We start from the raw sequence: 22,869 nt of genomic DNA on the forward strand, positions 1-22,869 counted from the left end.
ATAGCACTACCAATCATCATCAAAATTTTCAAATCCTGGAATCACACAAGAATCATGAGAAAATGTTGAAGTACATCGAGTAAATTCAATGAATTTACTGACATTAAAAAATTGAAAGAAAATAACGAAATTTAAAGAACATTGTGTAAGATTAAGGATTCGTTTAAAAGAATTGTGCCACTAATTGAAGCTTGAGTAAAATTTTCAACAAGTTTGACATAAATTTGTGGAATAAATTTGTAAGTTGAATAGTAAAGTGATCAGTTGCACTAGAGTCCAAAATCCTCACAATAGAAAGTTTGCCTTGTTGTTTATGTGTATTAGAAGATGCAGAATGAACTTGATAATTACTAATCAGATTCGAAACTTGAGGTGTGCTTGTTGAAGTAGATGATGGTAGGAGAGCCAACACCTTTGCCTTGGTGATAGGTGATAGGTGAAAGAGATACAGTAGAGTCACGAGGAAATGATTCTACATTATGAATGATTTTCGTAGTTTGACACCCAGGGAGAAAGTCATAGAGAAAGAGGCATTTGTCATTAGTATGATTGTTTTTCTTACAAATAGTGCACAATCTAGGGTTTTGTGGTTCTCCCGAATCTGATTTAAGAGGTTGATTTAGGTTTACCAGTAGAGGTTTATTAAAAGAATTTCAGTAATGAATATTTAAAGCAGCTGGTTCTAGCAAAAGACCAATTCGAGTAAACTTTAGTAAGTGGAGAGAGAGCATTAAGAAAAATTTGGGAACGAACAGTTGAGTAATTGTCATGAAGACCTTGTAAAAAATAAAAAATCAAATCATGATTCTAATATTGAGTTACCGTATTGAACGTGTTGCAGCAACCAACAGAGGATGAAATGCAAAAAGGAATGAGTCACTACTTAAAATTTCGCCTTAAGTGATCGATTTAGAGACCAAATATTTTTAGTCACACTAGTAGGGATGGGAATAGGTTAGGCCGTCCGTCAGGGGTCTATGGCCTGACCTACTTATGGCCTGGCCTGACCTATTTAATAAAAAGGCTAGACTCATGCTATTTTTAAATCCTATTTATTTAAATAGGTTAGACTCAGGCTTATAAAAAAACCTATTAGGCTTGACAAGCAAACCTATATATATTTTATTATTTATTAATGTTATTTTTTATTATAATAATAATAATAATAATAATAATATTTCCTATTTTAAATTCTATCATTCCATATTCGGTAGCCATTTCATATTTGGTAGCTGTTACATATTTGGTAGTTGTTCCATATTTGGTAGTTTTTCCATATTCGGTAGTCATTCAATTAGTCAATCACTCAGTAGTCATTCCATATTTGTTTGAGAGGTAATAATGGGTGCGTTTGTTTCAGAAAAAAATCTATTCTTTGAAATCAAAAATTATTTTTTAGGGTTTAAAGGATGTTTGTTTCAGATTTTTTTAAAATTATTACAACAATTTTGTATTATCGCAACTGTTATATTTTTAAATCTATTATAGTGTTACAATAATAATGTTTTACTAAAATTATTTTTCTGAAATAAAATAATTTACAATAGTTTTTTATTTTAAAAATATTTTATTTATGCAACGGTTATAAAGTTTTGGCGTACCTTAATTAAAAAAATGCCTACAAGAATAGTTTTAACTTGGTAACAGCGTAAAGTCATTGTAAATTTGAAAAACCGTTCTGTAAGAGGTAGCTACAACTACAGTTTTCACATATTGTTGTAGTTTCAAAATAAAACTGTTTCGTAAAGCATAGACAACACCTTGATTCTCCACGTATAGAAAATTGTTCTCGTAGATTATAGCAATGTTTTTTTTTTATATTAAACAACGATTTTTATGCGTTGCAGTAGGGAGAAAATGTTATAGTGTTGTGTTTGAAATTGAGTTGTAATGATTTATCTTACTAACAAAATATAGAGTTTTATGATTGTGTGAATTTTCAAGAAAATCAAAAGTTGAGAAAAATGTTCTATTTTGAGAGTCAAATTTGACAATTTGATATTTGAAATTTTGTGAACCTATTTAAAAAACAACGTTGATAGTTGAAGTCTCAAGGATTTTATTTTTATAATAGTGGAGACAATCCTCGAGTTAGATTTGGAAAATCATTTTGGAGGATAGAGTTGTGAAGGTTTCTTTATGTTGAATTATAAAAATGTAGTATTAAAAAGTTTAGAGTTAAGATCAAATTAAAGATTTAAAGTGACTTATATTTCGTCATTACAAAATGAGCTGTAAATGTGATTGATAATAATAATAATAATAATAATAATAATAATAATAATAATAATAATAATAATAATAATCTTACGTGTTTGTTCCAAAAATATTGTAACAATCGACTTAATTAAAATCTATTAAAATAAAGATATTTAAAGCTATAAAGTGAGAATGGGTAAGAGGTAATATAGAAAATGTCCAAGGGTCAAAAAGAGAAATTTACATTCATTTTTGCTCACTTATTTATTTCCTAGGAGAAAGCTGGAAAAACACTGTTATTTTATAATCTTCCCCAAATCCTTCATTCCTTATTATTTTTCAAAATCTCCAAAAACATTAGTTTGTTGAGCCTCATTAGATTTGCTCTAATCCAATCCATTGCATGCATGGTCTCATCCCTCAACCATCAATAATCGACCAAATTGTGTTGAGAAGAAGATAAGCAACAACAAGGAAAATCTCTAAAATAGTTGGAGCAAGGAAGAAAGTTGGGAAGTAGATAGCTACCCCAAATCAACTCGAATCAAAGGAAAAACTTCCATAGAAAGTAGTGAGTTCTTTAAATAGTTTTCATTTTTTTATGGGCTTTATGGGTGTTGATTCTAATGATTTTTAAAGAGTTCAAATGATTTATGGAGCTTCTTAAAATCTAAGAGTAAGGGAAATTATAAATTTTAGCATGAAATAAATGCTTGTGAAACTTCCGTTAAAATCCTGCATTTTTATATATAATGTGTATGATGCATTCAAATTTGTGATATTATGAATTGATAGAAATATAAAGAATAGATTAAATTTTGACGAGTGAAACACGGGGTTAGTATATTTTAGAACTTCAAGTGTACCTCATTACCTCTGATTTCCAATTTATGATTCTGGGCATTTGACTATGATTGTTGTTTTATGTTTTTGTGCAATTTGACTTTGATTTCCTTTTACGATATTGAATATTTTTCCTCTGTAATATTCTTCTAATTTTCATGATTGACAATATGTGTTGATGACATATTGTGAGTTTTATTCATAATAATATGTCTTGAGTATGCTCCGTGAAAAAGTGTTGACAAATTATTAGGGTTAAATGAGTATTAAAAGTAGAGTCTTTTAATAGTTGCATTCAAATAATATTTCATGAGAAAGAGTTAGAGTACGCTCATCCATTTCATAGTTGGTGGTGACCGTAATGGACCACATGGTTCTTCCTGGTATTGATGCTCAACCTTATCTTTACAAGGATTTTTGAGTCATGTTAGTCTGTGAGACTTTGCACATAGAGTTTGTGAGATATTGCACATTGGTAAATAGTATTGGTCTTTGAGAGGCTAAACATTTATGATTTACGCCTTTCGAAGAGAGTTTTGAAATTTTGAAATCATGTTCACTGACATATAAGTATTCCATTAGGGTGTTTGTAACGTGAGTTATGTTTGTTATGATATATATATACTCTGTGTATTATTTATGATCATGCCATAATTGTTAAATGTTAATTGTTAATTTCAGTTAGTAACCATTTACATTATTGTAGAATTTGATGTTTTCCCTCAGACGATGCTAGACTTCATTCTACATACACAGGAAGAATAGTGATAACTAGTAGGAAGGTTGATGCAGTATTCCTTGTGGGACTCACACATGAGAGGATCAACTACCACATACCTTCAGGATTGGTGCTTGTGGTGAGTGGAGCATGAGCAAATGTAGAGGGTGTTTCAGCTAGAGAAGACATGGAGGCCACCGTGGGTGTGTCAACTCCCACAGTAGAAGCAGTAGGCGTGGTGTTTGGACCAAGGGCTAATGCCAATAGGAAAAATCGAGATTCGGCGTGGGACTCACACATGAGAGGATCAACTACCATGTACCTTCAGGATTGGTACTCGTGGTAAGTGGAGCATGAGCGAATGTAGAGGAAGCTTCAGCTAGAGGAAGATGGATGCCACCGTGGGTGTGTCGACTCCCACAATAGAAGCAATGGTCGCGTTGTTTGGACCAAGGGCTAATGCCGACATGAAACGACATTGCAGGACCGTCTAGGTTATGGGATGACTTTATATATGACATGCAACGTCATCTCTTGTCGGTATTCGACAGATCCATGTATGGATGACGAGGAGGATGAGGTTACTTCATTGAGAGATATTGCATTATACATGACTTGTATGGTATGTATAGGTTGCACTTGTTACTATGGTTGTAAGTGGATGATTCGATTATGATTTTTTGTTGTATAGGGCTTTACGGGATGACCTTATATATGACATATATTGACAATTGATTTTTATTGGTGGATCCAATTTCCATTTTTTTGACGCGATATTATGGGGATAACATTCTTGGAGCAGCACTTATGTGTAGGTGCCTGTCGAGAATACTCTAGGGGTATGAGAAATGTTTTGATAGGTCCATAACTCTGGTGTATTTTCTGGTTGTATTCTTCTGATTACTATCTCAAAGTTATCTTTGCTTTCTTGCATATATGATTTATTTATTTATTTATGATTCTTGTTGTTTTATGTTATGATACATTATTTTATCAAGTTGTTTAAAAAAATAAAGAAAAAAAATACACTCGCGCTTTTAAAGAAACAGATGCACTATTAGAAAAAGGCGATTTCTTTTGTTTTGAATAATGATAGACGTCACAATATTTCAAATCAATAGAAGATAGAAAAGCATATTGTTTAGCTACTTTGGTATAACAAGTAGAGGAAAAAGACCGAGCATATAATGCCAAACATGGTTTAAATGAAAAACTGTGGAAATAGTATCTACAACATTGATATAAGGAATATGGTTTGCTACAACATTACAAGTAGATATAGGGCGAAAGAATTCACAAAGTCCATTCCTAAGGATAACACTACCAATCATCATCAAAATTTTCAAATCCTGGAATCACACAAGAATCATGAGAAAATGTTAAAGCACATCGAGTAAGCTCAATGAATTTACTGACATTAAAAAATTGAAAGAAAACAATAAAATTTAAAGAACATTGTGTAAGATTAAAGATTCATTTAAAAGAATTGTGCCACTAATTGAAGCTTGAGTAAAATTTTCAACAAGTTTGACATAAATTTGTAAGTTGAATAGTAAAGTGATCAATTGCACTAGAGTCCAAAATCCTCACAATAGAAAGTTTGCCTTGTTGTTTGTGTATTAGAAGATGCAGAATGAACTTGATAATTACTAATCAGATTCGAAACTTGAGGTGTGCTTGTTGAAGTAGATGATGGTAGGAAATCCAACACCTTTGATTTGGTCCTTGGTGATAGGTGAAAGAGATACAATAGAGTCACGAGGAAATGATTCTACATTATGAATGGTTTTCGTTGTTTGACACCCAAGGGGAAAGTCATAGAGAAAGAGGCATTTGTCATTAGTATGATTGTTTTTCTTGCAAATAGTGCACAATCTAGGGTTTTGAAGTTTTCTCGAATTTGGTTTAAGAGGTTGATTTAGGTTTACTAGTAAAGGTTTATTAAAAGAATTTCAGTAATGAATATTTAAGGCAGCTGGTTCTAGCAAAAGACCAATTCAAGTAAACTTTAGTAAGTGGAGGGAGAGCATTAAGAAAAATTTGGAAACGAACAGTTGAGTAATTGTCATTAAGACCTTGTAAAAAATAAAAAATCAAATCATGATTCTAATATTGAGTTACCGTATTGAACGTGTTGCAGCAACCAACGGAGGATGAAATGCAAGAAGGAATGAGTCACTACTTAAAATTTTGCCTTTAGTGATCGATTTAGAGACCAAATATTTTTAGTCACACTAGTAGGGATGGAAATAGGCTAGGTTGTCCGTCAGGGAACTATGGCCTGACCTACTTATGGCATGGCCTGGCCTGGCCTATTTAATATAAAGGATAGGCTCATGCTATTTTTAAAGCCTATTTATTTAAATAGGTCAGGCTCAGGCTTATAAAAAAACCTATTAGGCCTGACAGGCAGGCCTATATATATTTTATTATTTATTAATGTTATTTTTTAATTTTATAATAATAATAATAATAATATTTCCTATTTTAAATTCTATCATTCCATATTCGGTAGCCATTCCATATTTGGTAGTTGTTCCATATTCAATAGTCATTCAATTAGTCAATCACTCAGTAGTCTTTCTATATTTGTTTGAGAGGTAATAATGGGTGCGTTTGTTTCAGAAGAAAAAAAAAATCTAACTTTGAAATCAAAAATTATTTTTTAGGGTTTAAAGGATGTTTGTTTCAGATTTTTTTAAAATTATTTTGTTAGAAAAATTATTTTTTGATTAATATACATAGATATGTACATTGATATTGGTATGTGGAGAACATCATGTGGTATGAGTAGAACATTTAAATGTTTTAATGTGAATAAGGCTTTTAAATAGGCTTCTAGGTCAGGCCAGACTGAAAATAAAAGCCTATGATAGGCCGTAGGCATGCTTAGGCCTAAAAACTTAATCGTAGGTTTGACTCATGCCTTTCAAAGTTAGACCTGGCCTATTCTCAGCCCTACACACTAGCAACCAAATTGGATACTAAAATTTTGAAACTTAAAACTAAATATTTTTGCGTCACTGAATTGGTCGCTACCGAAATTTAAAGATTGAAAAAACAACTAAATTTTAGTGACTACCAATCGGTTTCTAAACTTTTTTTTAATTAAATTAAAATAAGCTATCAAAATTTTAGTCGCTAACTATATTTTAATTGCATAGTTCTTTCTTTCTCACCACCACATACGATAAGTTCCTCTTTCTTTCTCAACCCACCACAAACCCTAAAACCATTCTTCTCTTGTTAATCCCCTCTCACCTCCATTTCATCACGATTTACAACCATTCATTTGTTTCTAACCCCAACTCGTTTGAATTTCTTTTGCAACCACGAAATCAATGTGTTCTCTTAAACCTTTAAACTGCAACTACGACGTAAAATCCTCATTTTTTGTCGTCTTGTCGGCTATCGTGAACCAGAAGATAAGGAATTTATTTTCTAATTCTTTGATTATGCTTCATTTCACTTTTTGTTTTTTGTTGTGACCTAATAATTTTGAACTTACTTAACTAAAGGGGGTAAAGAAATTCTGAAAATGATTCAGTTGAGAATATTTTTATTGGTTAATTCCAGGACTTGAGATATTGGGTTTTCCATGTAATCAATTTTTGAATCAAGAGACTTGGGAATAGCAAGGAGGCTGAGCAATTTGCATGTACAACATATAAAGTTGAGTATCCGATATTTGTAAAGGTCATGTGTCGATAGTTTGTGTAAAGCGTTTCGGTCGTTTTCTGATAGTTTTTCGTCCTTGGTGTTGTTGAGCTTATTATTTAATGACGAAAACATCAAAATGAATGAAAAGAAAATAATACAATGATTTTTTGGTTCGGTTTTTTGATCTAATTATATTTTTCATGGAATGCTAATTGGTCTAGTAATTTAAAGTTGTTCCTTCAAAATTGCTATTCAAGTATAATTGGCCATATTATTTTATAAGAGGAAAAATTTTAAAGTGTCCCTTTTGAATTTTGAGAAATGTGATATCCTAAATTAGTTATAAAAGTATTATTTTCTTGAAAACAAATTTTCTTTATCCGCAACGAATTAAAATTTTAAAAATTCTCGTATGAACTATTATATATTATTTTGGAGTTTAGGGTGTCACAAATGTCTCTTAAGCAAAATACGATCTACAACCAAGTTAATTTGAACTACAACCTTAGCGCCCCAAACCTATTTTCATATGAGCCCAACATTAGTGAGAGAAAGAAAAAAAACTACTTCAATATAGAAATAAGGGAATGCAAATAATGGAAAGGCATATCCATTTAAGGAATTCACAACCACTCAACTATTTTTTTCATTGATGTAATTGCATTGTGCATTTCATTTGCTAAAAGACAAAAGAACTAGACAACCAAATTTTTATTGTACCCTATATTGTTTAGAAATTGATCATGAGACTGGTTAGAATAGGTAACAAGAAATTGAACAAAAGCATAAATTATAGTCCCTTAAAAAATAACGGAAATTTTGTTGTCCAAGATACAAGCAATCAAGAATACCAAAATATCTTTTAAATTTTTTTACTAAAATATTATTAGCATTTTTTACTATCTCATGTCTCTCTCCTCTATCTCCTTGTCACTCTTTTCTTACTCTCTCTCTCTCTCTCTCTCCTATATTTTGTTGTCTAATCTTTCTCTCTTTCTATTGTTTCATGTGTCTCTCTCCCTCATATATCTCTCTCATGTATCTCTACCTCTATTTCATATTGATGCATCTTAGCTCTTTCTACACACATGTCTCTCTCTCTTATCTTTATATATCCCTATCTCTTTTTCAACATTCAATATTTCCCTCCTTTTAGATTAAGTAATCACAATAAACAACCATTAGTTAAATTAACGATGAACTTTCATATTTGTCAACAATTGTTTTAAAAAACTCTTCCTAAAATAAGAATAATTATTAAATGTCTCTTAAGAAAATCGTGCATCATCTTTGTTTCTTTAACTCATTTTAACTCATCACAGTAAGGAAGGCACATAAAACTTTGTGGTAATCAAAAGTCACTTAGTGTTACCAACCTTCCATTTTTTATCCATTCATATGTGTAGGGATTACAAAGGAGCAATTATAGTATTCAACAATGGCTAAATCGTTGTAGAAATAATGTACCAATTAAAGGACCATGTATTTATGCATAAATTAAAAAGCATCATAGGATAAAAGTCAATGCAAAAATCTATTGTTTTAATATATTAAAACAAATTCTTAATTTTATTGAATGACACATCACGCAATTATGTGTCACATCACTTATATTCCAAAGTGGCACTTTAATATGCTTCTACAATTTTTTTCACAAATTTTATTTCTTAATTTAACTTTTACATCATCATTTACATATGTTGAGAACCCAGACACAAAAGTTATTCATGAAAATAATTTTACTATTAGAGCTGCTCATAAAAATAATTTTACTATCTTCTCACTTCAGTCAACTTTTAGTACTTTTTCATTTCTAACTTTGTATATTCAGAGTAGTTGGTAAAAACATACATCATATCTTATATTATCTCAAGAATTATTCTTTCAATTCCTTCTTAAACTTTGACGGAGAGTACACTTTAGATACAAAGTTTTTTCGTTTACACAACATTACATCATTCATGGCTTCTCAATTCTCACTCAAGTATCAATGGAAAATATGAGATTGTGTAACCTATTGTTGACTTCCTCGGATGGGACAAATCACTAATAATAAAAGACATCAAATAAACAAATATGAAACCAAATATCTAATAAAAAAAGTAAGTTGTTGTAATCACTAACGATAATTGTCGCACTAAAAGGAGGGGCAGTGAAGACCTCTAGAGAGGAATGCGCACAATATCATTTTTCAGTTGTTAAGACATAATTTCGAGTAAGTGTTGAAGAACATCAATCAACTATGAACTATACATACCGAAGATTGATTGAAACATTTAGGAGAAAAAGTATTCAAAAATGAATAAGAGTGCATAAGGAGGTGAAAAATTATTTTTAAGCTAATGGATCTCGACTATACAATTGGGGTGCTTTTAATTTGTTTTCATCACTTAATTTGTTGGTTTATTTTTGCTTGGTAATTGAAGTTTTGTGCATCTCTATGCTGCAATATTAAAAGCATCTCGACTATACAATTGTTTATGCATGTGTGTTTAAATATTTGCCTTGTGGAATTTCATCTAACTAATTGACTAATTCTTGCCTGTTTATGTGAAAATTATCTTGAAAATTATGAATTTAAATTAATAACGTTATATCTTTGTTTACTATCCTTTGCTTTAATTTTATTTGTAGGTTCAGGATACGAATGCAAATTAATAATGCTTAGTGGTTTTATAGAGCTGGAGACACACTAAGAATGTTGAATATTGTTCTTTGCGTTTCACATTTTTAGTGGATTGTTCTGGATATTGTTAAATCAAGTGCGTGTTTTAAATAATAAAGGAAAATTCAAGATTGTTTCTAGTAAATTATTGCTAAGTTATTCAAATCAAATGAAAATCAATCACATACATTCCATTCATTTTGTTTTAAAATTTAAGTTTGATATAGTTAATAGAGAGTTTAGATGAGTAATATTAATTGGTCTTGGTAACATACTCATAATTTTTTAAAGACAACATCAGTGTGTCACCAAGAAAAAATGTTACAAATTTTAGATGAAATATAAATGTTTGTAATTTACGCATTTTGCATTTGTCAACATACTAAGTAATAGGTGTATTTATTTTAGTTTTAATTTATTACATGTAAAATTTCTAATTAGTAGGTGTATTTTTTTTTTCTTTTTCAAACACATCCCTTATTAATGCTACTAATTTATGTTGGAAAATAAAAAGTCAAATTGAAAACATTCATGTATAAAAGGTATTTTAGAAACATCAACATAAAAAATTGACACGTTATATTCAATACCTTTTTTTCTTAATATTTGTAGAAAAGAAAATGCAAACTTATAAATAAGGATGGAGTTAGTATTTTTAATATTTGTAAAAAAGAAAATGAAAATTTATAATTAGGAATGGAGATAGTAATTAAAAATTAAATCGTAGACACACACTAAGTTTGCACATTTCAAAAACATGATATTTTTTTATAGATAATAACAAAAAATTTATAACTCATAACTTTGAAAACTAAAAAATAAAACAAGTGTAAACAATAAATCTTGAACAATACAAACAATTATTAAATAGAGTAGTTGATTCAAAAGATACTATTGAATATCAAATATCTCTACCCATACTAGAAAATGAAAGATAGTAAAAAAAAAATCTTAAAATAAAGTGAAGTACTGGCCTCTAGTACTTCAGTTCCACAAGAAAAGCTCCTTCGATTGCTTGTCATGATCATGTTGAATTTAACCTACATACAAATATATTATAGGAGAGACATAAAAAATATGTGAGTTTATCTTCCATCATGTAAAATGAATAAAGTCATATATAGATTAACACACGTTCGTGAATCATATATATATGGATAAACTTTCAATGGTAAAGCATGCACTACTTGAAATTCATGTGGGGTGAAAAATAACTTAGGAAAATATGGATTGAGAGGTTATGTTATGTGCCATATGTAAAGTGCAACACCTATCTAAATTGTATATATTCATAGTATGCACTATCACTAACACTAGTTGTACGATGACATCCTCAAGACAACAATTGAAAGTGTAAACTCAATAAATCACTTTCCTCTGATAAAAACTAAACTCAATTTTAAGTTTTTTAGATGGTATATGAAACACTGAATCCATATATATCCTTAAACACACACGCACATATATAACTCACAAGCGATCAAAGCTAACAAGACGTTCAAAATAAAATTCAATGCACTTGTAAATTTATTAAAAAATTAAAAGTTGAAGCCTTAAACATAAGAAAGAAATTAAATACAAGAGAAACAACATTAATGATGACGAGCAAATAAAAATAATTAAAGGCTGTCACGTAACATTTAAATGTTTTTTTTTACCTTTACTTGTACTATAAGCACTCACAACGACCACGTACACAAAATCCACGACGATGAAGGGGACACTCGTAAGTTAGACAATCGATGTCTGCCATACATTTCATAGCTGTAATGTATAAAATAAAATAAAAATATTATTGTAAATAGATTAAGAGTTTTGTAGAATATGAAAATATAAGGATGGACCTACCACCAACATCGACTAGAGCAAGACTTAAGAACACTAAAAGGATCATAGTATAAAAAACGTTGAGAGTTTTAGCCATTTTTTACTCTACCTTTGCATGCAACAAATACAAAATTGTTTGATCACTTTATATTGTGAAAAACCGCACGCAATGCTTATTTCAATTGAATAGTTTTTAGTACAACGAAGGATCATGTTTGCCCCTTTAACTCGTGCAATTGATTACTTGACGTTACAATATATCTTTAATTTTTTATTTCTTATCTATTCTTTCATATTAGAATGAGGTTAAAAACCAACATTATGCTTCAATTAAATAGCTACTAGAATATATATTCAACTAAAAAATACATTTCTATATTAATTTTTTTAATAAATATCTCTTAAGTCAAATACGATCTACAACCGAGTTAAAATTGATTCTAATGTAGATTATTTGAATTCAAAATAATAAAATCTTTTTCGACCGCTATTGAGGACACTTATTTATTTTATTGCAAATGAATCAACTGTATAGGACTGTTAGATATTATATATAGATTGACCAAGTTAATTTAAACTACAACCTTAACGCACCATGCCTAATTTCATATGAGTCCAACGTTAGTGAGAGAAAAAAAAAACTGCTTCAATATAGAAATAAGGGAATGGAAAGGCATATTCATAGATCATCACAAGTTCGAGGAAAACGTACTTAAATTAGTCGATTAATTTGAAATGAGAACTTAATTATAATCGGTCAAAATAATGGATTAAGTAATCGCAATAAACAACCATTGGCTAAATTACCAATGAGCTTTCGTATTTGTCAATAATTATTTTAAAAAAATCTTCCTAAAATTAGAATAATTATTAAATGTCTCTTAGGAAAATCATGCATCATCTTTGTTTCTTTAACTCATTTTAACTCATCATAGTTAGGAAGACACATAAAACTTTGTGGTAATCAAAAGTAACTTAGTGTTACCAAACTATCATTTTTTATCTGTTCATATGTGTAGGGATTACAAAAGAGCAATTATAGTATTCAGCAATGGCTAAATCGTTGTAGAAATAACTTACCAATGAAAGGACCTTGTATTTATGCATAAATTAAAAAGCATCATAGGATAAAATTCAATGCACAAATCTATCTATTATATTAAAGGCTTAATAGTAGTTTTGGTCTCCCATTTTATTTATCCTTAGTTTTGGTCCCAAACAGAATTTTGATCCAAAACTTAATGAAATTTCCTTTTTTTTAAACCATGCTAGACCACTTATGATCATATATTTCCGGTACAATTGTTGACCATGAGATCTTGAGGCATGGTGTGACTTAGATAAATGCAAAAAAAAAATGAAATTTCATCAAGTTTTGGACAAAAATTCTATTTGGGGGACCAAAACTGAGGAGAAATAAAATGGGGGACTACTTTTGCGATTCAGCTAAAATAGGGGGACCAAAATTGCAATTAAGTCTATAATATATTAATACAAATTCTCAATTTTATTGAATGACACATCACACACTTATGTGTCACATCACTTATTTTCCAATGTGACATTTTCATACGCTTCTATAATTTATCCCTCACATTTTATTTCTCAATTTAACTTTTACATCATCATATACATATGTTGAGAACCCACACACAAAATTTCTTCATGAAAATAATTTTACTATTAAAGCTTCTCATAAAAATAATTTTATTATCTTCTCACTTCAATCAACTTTTAATACTTCTTCATTTTTACCTATGTTTATTCAGATTAGTTGGTAAAAATACACATCATATCTTATATTATCTCAAGAATCATTCTTTCAATTCCTTCTTAAGCTTTGGCGGAGAGTACACATTAGATATAAAGTTTTATCGTTTACACAACATTACATCATTCATAACTTCTCAATTATCACCCAAGTGCCAACGGAAAATGTGAGATTGTGTAACCTATTGGTGACTTCCTCAGTTGGGTCAAATCATCAATAGTAAAAGACATCATATAAACAAATAAGATACCAAACATCTAATAAGAAAAGTCATTTGTTGTAATCACTAACGATAATGGTCTCACTAAATGGAGGGGCGGTGAAGACCTCTAGCGAGGAATGCGCATAATATCACTTTTCAGTTGTTAAGACACAATTTGAGCAAGTGTTGAAGAACATCAATAAACTATGAACTATACATACCGAAGATTGATTGAAACATTTAGGAGAAAAAGTATTCAAAGATGAAAAAGAGTGCATAAGGAAGGGAAAAATGATTTTTAAGCTAATGGATCTCGACTATACAATTAGGGTGCTTTTAATTTGTTTTCATCACTTAGTTTTGTTGTGAAAAACCAGAGATAATTAGCGATAACTATCTCAGTAATGCGGAATATTTTTCCCCTACCTATACAGATAAATGGCCAAACAGAAAATACAAAGCAAAAATAATTGGCAGAAAATTAAATATGAGACAGACACAGTTTTAACGTGGAAAATGTAAGACCCATAATTTTAAAGTACACTTTATGTATTTTATATGTTTTGGATTTTGGCTCGGAGGCTTTTTAGCCAAAGTTAATAATATTATGGAGTTTATAGGATCAAAAAGTTATTTTGACACCGTTTAGAATTACTCGTCGATAAATAAATTTAAATTAAGTGCGGTAAATCCTTTACGGAGAATTTAATGCGTTACGGGTGAAATGGTAATTTAACAAATATCTAAATATTTTGAGATATTTGTTAAGTTAAAGAAAAGGTTATATAAAGGAAAGAAGGAAATAGAAAGGAAGGAAAAACAAAGAAAGGAAAAAGGAAGGAAAGAAAATTCGAGTTTTCCATCTTCTTCCTCTGATCAACCGTGACCCATTTTTCCTCCTTCTCCCTTTTTCATTTTCGTCGCTTTCTTTTCTTCAAAACTAGTAACCCAAGGTTGGGTGAGAGTTAGAACAAGGATTTCGCAACTCCACTCTTCCTCTTTGATCCGAAAACGAAGAAAAACGGTATTTGAGATCCAAACACAAACCCCTCCGTTTCTTCTAGATCCAAGCTTCATTTCGCGAAGAGTTAGAAGGGAAAGTTGCTCACTACCACGCCACGGTGCTAGGGGACCAATTTGGAGGCGACGTTGCGAGCGGAGATTTTTACCGGATTTGCTCACGGTACCGGAAACGCACGTTAGAGCTAACGCGAAGGTAAGGGCTCCTTCCAAACTTTTAGTTTGCATCTAGGGCCTTATCTGTGGTTGTGTGGAAACGAATTTTGTTAGGATTGGAGTATTGTTTTGGGAAAAATGAATTTACTTAAGAATGGGGAATTTCTTAATGTCTCGGTTACTTAATATTTGTTTTTTTGAAAATCGTTTAAGTTAACTGGGCGTTAAGAATGGGGAATTTCTTAATGTCTCGGTTACTTAATATTTGTTTTTTTGAAAATCGTTTAAGTTAACTGGGCGTTAAGAATGGGGAATCTCTTAATGTCTTGGTTACTTAATGTTTGTTTTTGAAAATCGTTTAAGTTAACTGGGCGTTAAGAATGGGGAATCTCTTAATGTCTTGGTTACTTAATGTTTGTTTTTGAAAATCGTTTAAGTTAACTGGGCGTTAAGAATGGGGAATCTCTTAATGTCTTGTTTACTTAATGTGCGTTTGTTTTGAAAATTGTTTAAGTTAACTGGGCGTTAAGAATGGGGAATCTCTTAATGTCTTGGTTACTTAATATTTGTTTTGAAAATCGATAAGTTAACTGTGCGTTAAGAATGGGGAATCTCTTAATGTCTCGTTTACTTAATATTTGTTTTGAAAATCGATAAGTTAACTGTGCGTTAAGAATGGGGAATCTCTTAATGTCTCGTTTACTTAATATTTATTTTGAAAATCGTTTAAGTTAATTGGGCGTTAAGAATGGTAATCTCTTAATGTCTTGGTTACTTAATATTTGTTTTGAAAATTGTTAAGTTAACTGTGCGTTAAGAATGGGGAATCTCTTAATGTCTTGGTTACTTAATGTTTCTTTTTGAAAATCGTTTAAGTTAAATGAGAATTAAGAATGGGGAATCTCTTAATGTCTCGTTTACTTAATATTTGTTTTGAAAACCGTTTAAGTTAACTGGGCGTTAAGAATGGGGAATCTCTATATGTCTTGGTTACTTAATATTTGTTTTGAAAATCGTTAAGTTAACTAGGCGTTAAGAATGGGGAATCTCTTAATGTCTTGGTTACTTAATGTTTGTTTTGAAAATCGTTTAAGTTAAATGAGAATTAAGAATGGGGAATCTCTTAATGTCTCGTTTACTTAATATTTGTTTTGAAAACCGTTTAAGTTAACTGGGCGTTAAGAATGGGGAATCTCTTAATGTCTTGGTTACTTAATGTTTGTTTTGAAAATCGTTTAAGTTAAATGAGAATTAAGAATGGGGAATCTCTTAATGTCTCGTTTACTTATGTGTGTTTTGGTAAATCGTGCAGACACGTGATAGGTGGCACCTTGGTACACGGTACGGGCCCGTGATAGGCAGTACGTTTACGATTTACGTTTGGTAAGTTGTGCAGACCCGGGATAGGTGGCACCTCGGTAAACAGTACGGACCCGTGATAGGTAGTACGTTTACGACTTACGTTCCTGAGGGAATTGTGTTTGGTAAGTTGTGCTGACCCGGGATAGGTGGCACCTCGGTAAACAGTACGGACCCGTGATAGGTAGTACGTTTACGACTTACGTTCCTGAGGGAATTGTGTTTGGTAAGTTGTGCAGACCCGGGATAGGTGGCACCTCGGTAAACAGTACGGACCCGTGATAGGTAGTACGTTTACGACTTACGTTCCTGAGGGAATTGTGTTTGGTAAGTTGTGCAGACCCGGGATAGGTGGCACCTCGGTAAACAGTACGGACCCGTGATAGGTAGTACGTTTACGACTTACGTTCCTGAGGGAATTGTGTTTGTCCGTGAGAGACTGCACAGGTGTTTGTCCGTGAGAGACTACACCCTGTTAAATTGTGAATTGTTGGTTCATTTGGTATGTGTAGTAATTGTGTTATAAGTGTTATGTTTTGGAATTTGGTGATAACATGTTGGATTGCTATACCATTTTGAAACCCATGATGTTGTATTAATTGTGTTATAAATGTTAAGTGTTATGTTTTGGAATTTGGTGATAACATGTTGGATTGCTATACCATTTTGAAACCCATGATGTTGTATTGATTGTGTTATAAATGTTAAGTGTTATGTTTTGGAATTTGGTGATAACATGTTGGATTGCTATACCATTTTGAAACCCATGATGTTGTATTGATTGTGTTATAAATGTTAAGTGTTATGTTTTGGAATTTGGTGATAACATGTTGGATTGCTATACCATTTTGAAACCCATGATGTTGTATTGATTGTGTTATAAATGTTAAGTGTTATGTTTTGGAATTTGGTGATAACATGTTGGATTGCTATACCATTTTGAAACCCATGATGTTGTATTAATTGTGTTATAAATGTTAAGTGTTATGTTTTGGAATTTGGTGATAACATGTTTGCTTGCAATACTATTTCGAAACTAATGATGTTGTAGCGATTGCGTTATCAGTGCTAAGTGTTAGGATTTGAGATTATGTATGAATGTGATTGAGTTAGTTATGAATTTTTGGAAAAATGATGAGGGAAATCGATTTCCCAATCGATTGGATGAGTTGCAGGAAGTTCACTATTTTAACCTAATCGATTTGCCAATCGATTGTATAAATATATCTTTCAAAATCTTTTAAGAAATCGATTTGGAAATCGATTGGCAGAGAGGCAGGAACTCAGCAAAACTGCCAAAATCGATTTGGAAATCGATTTGGCAACACAGGGACTCATCAGAACTGACAAAATCGACTTAGAAATCGATTTGGTCATGCAGAAACTCAGCAGAACTGACCAAATCGATTTGGCAATCGATTGGCTCAGCAAAAGTCCTTATTTTGAGTTAGATAATCGATTGCTCAATTGATTTATCAATGCTTTGGTCAGTTATGTATTACTTGATGGTTTGAGAACTTCATTTTGAGTTCATTGTTAATTGGCAAGCATTATATGAACTTTTAGCATATGGAAAATCCTTTTAAGGTGCATGCTTAGTTGAAAGATTATTTTGTGCATTTAAAACTTAAATGTTATGTGTTATCTGTTAATTTCGGTTGGTGACCCTTTACAATTATTGTGGAAATCTGGGTTTTGCCCTCAGATGAGAGTCAGGACGATCCTACCGGTTCGTACCCTACAGACGGGAATGGAGATGGGAACGCTTGACTGCAGCTACGTTAGGAGGATCTCACGGGGCGCGTGGAGATCACTCAGGGTGTATAGTTTTTGGTAGGATGATCAGATTATGTTGATGTATAGGGACTAGACGTCCTACTTTTTGGGTTGGAGTATTTTGATTTGGAAAACTGTACTTATACTAATATTGTTAGTTTGACATCTTATTTGAATGGGTCCCATGTACCATTTGTTGTTGTGTAAATGCTTTGGATTTATATTTGGAGAAACTTTTCCGCTGCTTGTAAATTATAATGACTCAATTATTTATCCAAAGACATTTTCTTGTTTATTTCTCTGTTTCAGTTTAATTTCTTTTGAAAAAAAAATACACCCTCGCTTAGAAAATCGGGGTGTTACAGAAAACATCCCTCAATTTGAGAGAATAAAAACCACATGACCTAGTCTAGAAAAACTTCCACTATAACAATTAATGGGTACACTAGAGTCTTCCTAATAACAATATGGAACATCAATCAACAATAACAACCTTCCACTAAAGTGGGTATACCAAAGTAACTATAAGAGAAGGTAAAACTACTCAGGTTGTATTTTAAAATAAGAAACTCAGTGGTAGGAATAACACTATTTTAGAGTTACGACTGCCTTCTTTTCTAGTTCTTTTTTTTTCCCACTTTTTTTCTTTCTTAGAGATTTTAAATCCCTTTTCTTTCTCACATGGGCAAAGGCCATTAAAACCTTTTTTTCTTTCTTCCATTTATTTCAATAATAATAATACTAATACTAATAAAACTAGTGGGTTCCACTTGGAGAGTGAGTCCACCTAAAAATTCTCCCTCTCATGACTCAAGTGGGAAGTTACTACTCAACCATGCCAACTTTCTTTCTACAACATATCATCTTCGACACAGGCAACATCTTCGTCATCATAACAATTCTCATCAGTATGAATCTTCTCAATTAAAAATGACTTCATTTCCAGTGCATCTCGTATCCAATAATACCGCACTTCAATATGTTTCGACTTTGCATGAATAGTCGGATTCTTGCTGAGATGGATCGCACTCTAACTGTCATAGAATAACACAAACTTGTCTTGTTTGAGGCCTAACTCGTGTAGGAGTTTCTTCATCCACAAGAGTTTTTTTGAAGCTTCAGTTGCTGCAATGTACTCAACTTCATTAGTAGATAAAGAAAATGTCATATCTGCATCTGTGTAGCCATCCAACACAGATTCACCACCTCCATAGCATAAACACACTTTGGAAGTGCCTCTGAGGTATCTGAGAATCCACTTCACTGCTTGCCAATGATCTTTACTAGGATTAAAGAGAAAACGACTAACAACTCCAACTGCATGAGCAATATATGGCCTTGTGCATACCATAACATACATCAAACTACCAACTGCAGATGCATAAGGAACCTTCTTCATCACTTCTTTGTCTTTCTCACTTTTATTAACAGGTTTGCAATTGCTCATGTTAAATATCTCTAACACCTTCTCAATATAATTGTGTTGAGACAACCACAATTTATTATTCTTTCTGTCACGAGTGATTCTCATACCCAGAATTTGCTTTGCAGGACCCAAGTCTTTCATTGCAAAAGACTTGTTCAAATCTTTCTTTAAAGATTGAATCTTCTTAGTGTCATGACCAACAATCAACATGTTATCCACATATAATAAGAGAATAATATAATCACCATCAGAGGATTTCTTGATAAACACACAATGGTCAGAAGTAGTTTTACCATACCTACGTTTCTCCATGAAAGAATCAAATTTCTTGTACCATTGTCGAGGTGCTTGTTTGAGCCCATACAAGCTTTTCTTTAATTTGCACACAAGCTGCTCTTTACCTTTGACTTCGAAACCCTCTGGTTGCTCCATATAGATCTCTTCCTTCAAGTCACAATGAAGGAATGCACTTTTCACATCAAGTTGTTCAACTTCTAGGTTCAAACTAGCTGCTAACCAAAGCACAACTCGGATAGAGGACATCTTCACCACAGGTGAAAAAATTTCATCAAAGTCAACACCTTTTCTCTGATTAAAACCTTTCACAACCAATCATGCTTTGTATCTTGGTTGAGAACTCTTCTCTTCTGCCTTTATCTTGTATACCCATTTGTTCTTGAGTGCTTTTTTACCATTAGGCAACTTTACCAAATCAAATGTGTGATTCTCATGCAAGGAATTCATCACTTCTTGATAATACTCTGGCTCTCCACTATCATTGATCATCACATACTCATGTGGAGGATATCTTGAGAAGGTTGACGTTCTCTAGTAGATTTTCTCAACTCAAACTCAACTGGTGGCTCAACTGGAACCTACTCATCATGGTGAGGCACATGATCATCAATTACATTCTCATCATCTACCTGTATATCTCCCCCATCAATAAGAGTTTTTGTAGGGGGTTTAGGCGCAACATCAATGTAAATTTTGGAATTTGATTTCTGTTTTTCAGCTTTATCAAAATCTTCAACAGTCTGGTCTTCAAGAAATATCACATCTTGGCTTTTGATAATTTTCTTGTCAATCGAATCCCACAATCTATAACCAAATTCTTCATCACCATAACCAAAAAATATACACTGTTTGAATTTACTATCAAGCTTGGACCTCTCATCTTTTGGAACTTGAACAAAGCATATGCAACCAAAAACTCTCAAATGATTGTAAAAGACATTTTTCCTTGTCCACACTCTATTTGGAACATCACCATCCCTGTCCACACTCTATTTGGAACATCACCATCAAGTGGAATAGAAGGAAAAAGATTGATCAAATCCACTGCAGTTTTCATTGCTTCACCCTAAAAAGATTTCAATAATTTTGCATGAGAGAGCATACATTTGATTTTGTCATTAATTGTACAATTCATTCTCTCTGCAACACCATTATGTTGAGGTGTCTTTGGAACTATTTTCTCAAACTTGATTCAATGTTCTCTACAATACTCTTCAAATGGACCTCTGTATTCGCCATCGTTATCTGATCGAACACATTTTAGTTTCCTTCTCTTTTCTCTTTCAACACTTGCATGAAAATGTTGGAAGACTCCAAATACCTAGTCTTTAGATTTCAAAGGAAATGTCCACACTTTTCTAGAGTGGTCGTCAATAAAAGTAACAAAATATGATGCACCACCAAGAGATTTACTATCCATCATACAAACATCAGTATGAACTAAATCAAGAATATTTTGCCTTCTATGAGGACCAGTATTATGAAAAGAAACTCTATATTGTTTTCCAGCAAAACAATGAGTGCAAGTTTTTAGAGACGTACCTTTCATAGGAAGAAAATTTTTCTTCGCAAGTAAGTTGAGTCCTTTCTCACTCAAGTGACCAAGGCGCATATGCCATAAATCAGAAGATACATCTTCAATTGCATTCACTTCTTCCTTGCATAGCTTCGTAAGCATCTTATAGAGATAAGTGAAACTTTGCTCATTTGCAACCACTAGGGACCTTTTGGTGATTTTACATATACCACACCCACCACCAAAGTAAGTGTGATAACCCTCAATATCCAAGGCTTTCACCGAAATCAAATTGAGACGAATATTAGGTATATGTCTAACATTCTTCAACTGAAGCTTGCAACCAATTACAGTTTCAACCCAAACATCTCTCATACCGATAATTTTACATACTCCTTCATCTCTCATTTTTACCATGCCAAAATCACAAGTACTGTAAGATGAGAAGAAATCACGTCTAGGATGAACATGATATGAGGCACCCGAATCAATAATCCAAGTTGAATCCTAACATGCAAGGTTTATGAAATTATCATCACAAATAATGTAGACAATATTAACAGATGCAACTGTTGTTGTATCTTTATCATTTTTCTTCTCTTTGTTTTCATCTTTTTCCCTTGATTAATCTCTCTTAAGGAATCTACAAAAAAAATTTATGTGACCATCTTTGTCACAATGATAGCATATCACTTCTTTTCTAGTCCTCGACTTACTTCTTTACATGTTACGACTTTCAAAGTTGTCGCGTCTATGGAAGTTTCTAGATTGACTTCTTCCCCGTGACTCTGTAACTAGTGCGTCTGACTTTGAGGAAGAACCAATGTAACCACTTTCCTTTCTTCGAGCTTCTTCATTCAACATGCTCTCTTTAACTGTTGACATTTTCAACTTTCCAATTGGAGCTGAATTGGTCAATGTCACAACAAGGACTTCCCAATATCAAGCAAGGAACTCAACAATAACAACGCTTGCACTTCATCGTTTAATTTAATTTATGCAATTGTCAACCGATTCACTGTATTATGAAAATACTCCCCATCTTTGTATTTCATATTCACCAGCTTCCGAATCAAGAATGCTTTATTTTGCACATTCTTTCGTTCATACAACTCTTTTAATTTTTCCGACATCTTATTAGCATTTATTTCAGTTTCAACATGTGGATATACACTAAGATCCAACCACTTCCTAATCAACGCCACTGCCTTTCTATTCATCTTCTTCCAGTCAACGTTAGATTTATCTACGGGTTTAGTAGTGTTACCCTCAATAGGATCATACAAATCTTTACTGTATAACATGTCTTCCATGAGAGTCTTCCAAAGTGTATAATTAGAAAAGTTGAGTTTAATCATATTGGGACCTTTATTTTCCTCCTCCATTTAAATGCACAAATCAAATCAACCGAGCTCTAAATACCAATTTGTTGGG

General features: G+C 32.1%; 1 long non-coding RNA gene across 1 annotated transcript; it reads right to left on the minus strand.

The window, feature by feature from the left end:
- Positions 1 to 10,928: 10,928 nt before the first annotated feature.
- LOC105851767 (uncharacterized) lies at positions 10,929 to 12,043 on the minus strand. The gene is made up of 3 exons (XR_001143485.3): positions 11,934 to 12,043; positions 11,744 to 11,849; positions 10,929 to 11,125 (listed from the first exon to the last, which is right to left on the minus strand). It is a non-coding gene; the product is annotated as an uncharacterized lncRNA (long non-coding RNA).
- Between the last annotated feature and the right edge of the window lie 10,826 nt (positions 12,044 to 22,869).

The sequence above is a fragment of the Cicer arietinum genome, chromosome 3 (assembly GCF_000331145.2).
Source record: "Cicer arietinum cultivar CDC Frontier isolate Library 1 chromosome 3, Cicar.CDCFrontier_v2.0, whole genome shotgun sequence".
NCBI lineage: Eukaryota > Viridiplantae > Streptophyta > Magnoliopsida > Fabales > Fabaceae > Cicer > Cicer arietinum.